Here is a 6554-nt window from a genome sequence, read left to right as displayed (position 1 = left end):
CTCTCCATTCCATATTGGATCCGTATGAGGGAAGTTAGAGGATTATTGACCATTGATTAAAGGAAGTAAAATTAATGGTAATCAAATAGCTAACGTGGCTCTTTGTTTTACCACATCTCTTTTCATTAGCCAAAACCGAAAGTTCGAGAAACACAAAAATCCCAAAATTTCCCCCATTCTCTCTTCTCCCGCTCCAAAAATCCCCAAAATTTCGTTTCCCACCAAGATTTTCCGCCAAATCACTCTGAAATTTTAGAATGATTTCAAATCTTAGTTTTAGTTCCCCCCTTCTCTTTTCTCTTTTCTCTTTTCTATATAATCCGGTCTCTAGACTTGATTCAATTTTTTCCAAGAAACTTAGGGTTCCTAAGCCTGTATATCTTTCAAATCAATTCTCACAATCGCTGCTCTCTAAGGTGATATCATGAAAACCTTCTTTTTGTTTATGTTTCACATCATCAATTTCTGGTATGAAGATTTGATATTAGGGTTTCAGTTTAATTTTATCAATTTCATGATAATAATATTTTTCATATTCTCAATTTCAATTTCAGTTTCAGTTTTATATTAATTTCAATTTCAATTTCAGTTTCAGTTTGTTTGAGTTTTGGGTTTTGGGTTTTGCTATTAAGATGTTAGGGTTTCAGTTTATTTGAATGGATTTGGGTTCTGTTACTAAGATTTTAGGATTTATGTTTGTTTTCTGTCAATACCCACATTTTTACTATTTTTTTCTCTATTTCTATTACAGTTTTTTGGAGATTCATTAGGGAGGGAGGCTGAGTTTTCGGTGAGTTCCTTCACCATACACAACGCTTTCTTGCTTTTTTCATCTTCACACTCTAATTGCTTATACTACGGTACACAATGCTTTCTTGTTTATAAATGAATGTTGAATATTAGTTGCTTTCTCTATTTGAGCTCTTGGAAGCTATAAACGTTGAGCATATTGTGAGTATCCAAACTCTTGCAGACTTTCTTGATGCATGAGTAGAAGTTATTGGTTTGTATGGTGACGGTCTAAACAGATTTGGAGAATCCTTTACATATTTCAGGGGAATTATCATTTATCAACTAATATCGCTACTCAAAGCTCACAACTGAGGACATCTCAATCAATACCCACATTACATATTGAATCTTTGGATTTACTGTTTTTGGATTTCTGTCAATACCCACATTTTTACTGTTTTTTCTCTATTTCTATTACAGTTTTTTCTCTATTTCTATTTCTATTTCTATTACAGTTTTTAGTGATATTTGAAGTTTGTTTGTTTTTTGTTATGCAACATTGGTTGGTTTTTCTGTTTCTTCTTTACATGAATTGAGTTAATTTTGTGAACCTATGGGTCTATTTTGTTTAGTGGTAGTGTTTGAGGAAATTTGGTTTTGTGATTCTGTTTATTTTGTGTTCTTGTTACGGATATGCTTGTGTTTAGGTTTCAATGTTCTGTTTATTCTCCTTCATTTACTTATATTTTCTAGTACTAATAAAGTCTACGATTTAATGTTCTTATAGTTTTTCTCTGTGTTGAATGCAGATAGATACTATTGAAGCCTCTAATAGTGTGCATTCAACTGTTTCTTCACCACAAACTAGTGATCCTGCTTATTCTTCTTCAGCGACTGAAACTAATGTTGTTTCTAAGCCAAAGTTGATGGTAACGGTTAATTTGTATGGGAGACCTGTAGGTGACAATGCAGACAAATTAGCTACTCGGGATGGCAAACTTGTCCGTGCCTACTGTCCAGTCAAATATGTGGATTGGAGGCAGGTTCCGGATAACTTCAAAGAAGATGTGTGGTTTAAGTTGTTGGTATGTAATCTATAGTTTCTTTCTTTTTCTTCTATCATGGTTTTATGAACGAATGGCTTGATGAATCTTGTTGATTTTTGACTTGAAACTTGTTTATTTCAGCAAGAATTCGAGTTCAATGTGCCAAATCATTTAGCCAAGATGATTGTTATGGGGTCTCTTCCACAGAAGTTCAGGACATATAAACATGATCTAAGAACTGGTCTTCTCCTAGGCAAGGTCACTATGCAAGAGAAGTTAGATGTACGTCCTGTTGATTTTGACTCGGATTGTTGGAAAATTTTTGTCGAGAATGAGAGCATACCTGGTATTAAGGAAAAACATGCCAAATATTCAGAAAATCAAAAGAAGAGGACCATACATCACACATGTGGTCGAGAGTCATATGCAAATAAAATCCACAAGCTCGTAAGTACATCACATTGCACTTTGACACTAGTTTAATGTTAATTGTTTATACTTATCCATATAATGTATGTACAGGCTGTAAAGGAAGGTTTGGTAGCTGAGGCTGCACGAGGGCTTGCTTGGATGGATGGCCATGTTGGGAAAGATGGAAAAGTAAATCCTTCGGCTGTTGAGAAATATGTGAGTATAGTTGGCCATGTTGAATGAAGCTCGTAGTTTACCTATTTACTCTGAAATTAACACACGTTGTTCAATGTATGTTAATAAGAGCAAGTAAAGGCCGCTAGAGCTAGGAGGAAGGAGTTAATTGATGCAGGATTGGTATCCGCTTTAGACTTTGAGAATGATGAGATTGCTGAAGTCTTTGGACCTGACAAATGCAGAGCTGGTTTGTTGGGTTGTTCTCCACTTGTCTCGAAGAAGCAAGCCTTATACGCAAGTGTTGCGACCGCGGTTATGAATGCAAAAACAAACCCAACAATTACTGCGCCAAGGACTGATCATATGGTTGAGGCTCTACTGCCAAAGCATACTGGACTAATCACTAATGTGAGCATTTACAAGTTCTGTTTTTGTTTAGCATTCACTAGAGCAATAGAGCCAGGGCACAAAAATTAGGCTTATATTTGAAACACTTAATAAAAAATTTGTATGCAAGTTTCCTCTTATACTCTTGCACGTACTTAAGCTTTAAAGGAGAGGTGGGGGTGCTTTCTTATTTAGGGGATTCACTGCCTTGCAAAAAACTGTGTTCTTTTTGAGTTATGATTGCATATCTGTAGCTGTCATTATCCAAGCAATTAACTGTTTTCTCTGTTGTGATAGGTTGTGCTGCAAGTTATGGCAAACCAACAACAAAACCAACATTCTGCCAGCACAAACCCAGCTGTTGGTGGTGTTGAAGATCCTAATAGAAATCAATTTGTGCGCCTTTACAACAGAAAAAGGGAAATTGTTGCCACAGGTTATGTTGTGTATGGCATAGATGGAGAACATTGTGAGGGACTCTTAGTGCAACCAGAAGAGAGAAAGGTATGTCTTGAAACCATCGAGGATGGTAACTGTCCTGTACCTGACAGTCCTCAAGGTGATCGCTTTTATTTGAAAGAGTATGTTGCAAATGAATCAGTAATTTGGCCCGTGTCTCGTATCGAGTTTGTGGATTCTACCCATGAATGAAAACTTCTTGAGTAACTACTTTTTGTGAAGTGGAAACAGTTTATGGAGTCTGCCCATGAATGAAAGCTTCAATAACTACTTTTTGTGCAGTGAAAACATATCCTGCTTGGAGGAGCACACTTTTTGTGAAGTGAAAACTTCTTTACTACCTATCTAATTTTCAGTCTGTAATTTGTAATGTAATTGGGTAACTACTGCTCCTTGTATATAATCATTATGGTTCTTAATATATATATTTTATATATCCAGTGTTCAATTCTTTAAATTGTAGCTTAAAAAGTAATTTTATGGGTACTGAATATTGTCAGTCCCGGCGACCGGAAGCCGTCGTCAGTTCCGGCGACCGGAAGCCGTCTTCAGTCCCGGCGACTGGAAACTGTCAGGACGGAAAAGTGCCATTTGTTAGGTATCAGACCTAACAAATTTTCTAACAGAAATAATGTTACAAACGTCTAGAACCAAAAGACACATGTCATTTTTCTATTGGTCATTTTAATAGTAATAGAAAGAGTTAGCAACGGTTATAACATGATATTTGCATTACAAAGTAAATATGAAGAGTAAAATATAAATAGTTAGGATAAATATTGTAATGAACTTAAAGTGTTAGTCTATTTAATTTTCCTAATGGATTAAAAGAGTGATGCAAAATTCTCACACATTATATTACTCCCTATCGATAACCATTTATTTTAGTAAGGGAAATTAGCTTCTATTTTTTTGTAATGCTTTTTTTCAATAAGGAAATCCTTGATTTGGTGTAGTGGTGGTATCCCATCAACTCCAGTAAGGAGAAAGTCAGGAGTTCGATCCCCACCGTAGTAGAGGCTTGTATTTAAATTAGTTGTATAGAGGGATTTGGCGGGATTGGGTCTAGCAGTGGGACTAGTCCAACTGGATGGATTTAGGTAGGGGCCTGGATCCGGCTTTATCCTATCAAAACAAATCTTCTTGAATTTCAATCTTAATCATCATAAATCTCATGGTATCAAATCTTGTTCCAAATTCTTGAATGTTCGTTTATGTTGCCGGTTCAGAATGACGGTTATATCGTTGTATGTTGATGATATTCTTGTAACTGGCACTTTAGCTGTTTTACTTGTTGAACTGGTCCAGTTTTTGAGTGATGCATTTCCAATGAAAGAATTATGAGATTTATATCTTCTCTTAAGCGTAGAAGCTGTCAGAATAATTGAAATACCCCGGTTTCGGCAGTGGTTCGCCGATTCAATGTAATATAGGTAATGGTTTGTCCTTTCCTAACACCGAGGCCTTTTCAGCACAATTGGCTCCATAGATAGCAGAAAACTCTGCAGTTAAGCGTGTTCAGGCGGGAGTAATCCAGGGATGGGTGACTATCCGGGAAGTTTCTGCCGGATTATCGCAAGGATGCCCGTCGAAAACCCCACACTGCCGGATAACCAGGAACGGAGCCAAAAATCCGTTAGAAGGGGGGCTAATTCACAATAAATATATTTAGGGGGGATAATTAAAAAAAAATTCTTATATTTATTAAGAAATTAAAAAGATTTATAATGAAATAAAAAAAAATGTGGGGGGTGGGGCACCCTTGAGCTTCATGTAGCTCCGTCCCTGCGGATAACCGCAGTGGCTGAGTGGGATAACATCGGTGGAGGGACGGGTCATTACAGATGGTATCACAGACGACGTCGGTTCACCTGCCGAGGGTGTATCCTGGACGGGTTGGTCCAGGTGCTTGCCTCATACGGGGCAGAGAACATCGGAGATCTGGGTGTGTGTATATTCCGGAGCCGAGGACGGCGCTAATATAATGTGGTGGCATTGCAATACCCCGATTATGCCTTTTCAGCACAATTGGCTCCATAGTTAGCACAAAACTCTGCAGTTAAGAGTTCTCGGACGGGAGTAATCTAGGGATGGGTGACCATCCGGGAAGTTTCTGCTGGATTACCATAGCGATGCCCCGTTGAAAATCCCACACTGTCGGATAACCGCAGTGGCTAAGTGGGGACAGTATCGATGGAGGGACGGATTATTACAACAATTATAGTTGTTTGTTGACACAGAAGAAATATAAATTGGAATTGTTAGACAAGTCTGATATGCTTGGATGTAACGTATGTAATACTCTAGTATCTAATGGTCCAAGATTTTTTGGAACACCCGCACTTTCTTTATTGTGCATGCTCAAAGATACGTGATCGAGTTGAGATAAAGCTTCTCTAAATTTCTTGTTTGGCTTATGGCTAATATGGCCCCAAGTGGTCCAAGATTATTGTAAAACCCGCACTTTTTGTATTATGCAAGCTCAAAGATGTGTCATCGGTTTGAGATAAAGCTTCTCGACATTTCTTGTTTGGCTTATGGCCAATATGGCACCAAGTATGGCGCATTGTGTGAGTATACTGCAAGGGACAATATTAAAGTACAATGGTGCAACATGTCAGAGAAGGCTGGCCGAGGTATTGTATAGCCATCATGGTCGGACATTGAAGTTGGTTTATGGGCCAAAGCTAGTTGAAAATATATCCATCGTTGCGCTTGACAGTACTTGGCGGCCATGAATATTGAAACAAGCATGTCAAATTATGGTTATGTAGTTTTACAGGTAATTCTTCAATTTATTGGTCCATCCATTGTGTCAAGAGCTACTGACGAAGCAGAATAAGATTTCTTATATGTTACTTCTTCACAATCAGAATGACTTGCTTCATTGTTTTTGAGTTACATATTTCTCTTGAGCAGCTTGTTTCTCTTTATTGTGATAATACTAGGACAATATACTTGTTTGTTAATCATGTTGTTAGGATCTTCATGGACCGCCGGATCCTACTTCTGGGCCCGATCACAAAACACCGATATTGTCCTCACTTTATCACCTGTTGCAGCAGGTGTGGGATTTTAATCAAAAAGACTTCGATGCTATGTAAGGAGATGTCCAAGCTTATTAGACACCACATGTACTTCCTCTTATTCCATGTGGGACTATCCTAACTATACATACATGGTTTATATCGCGCCACATATTCCAACACATGTTTCTCACTCCAAGTCCGAACATAAAAAGGTGCACTATCATGTTGTCATAAAGCTTATCAATAGTGGTTTTCATGATCTTCAACTTATATCTTGTGAGAATCAATTACAAAAGGACTTTGTGCTCAATTT

This window comes from Papaver somniferum, chromosome 2, assembly GCF_003573695.1.
Source record: "Papaver somniferum cultivar HN1 chromosome 2, ASM357369v1, whole genome shotgun sequence".
Lineage (NCBI taxonomy): Eukaryota > Viridiplantae > Streptophyta > Magnoliopsida > Ranunculales > Papaveraceae > Papaver > Papaver somniferum.
This window is presented reverse-complemented; position numbering follows the sequence as displayed.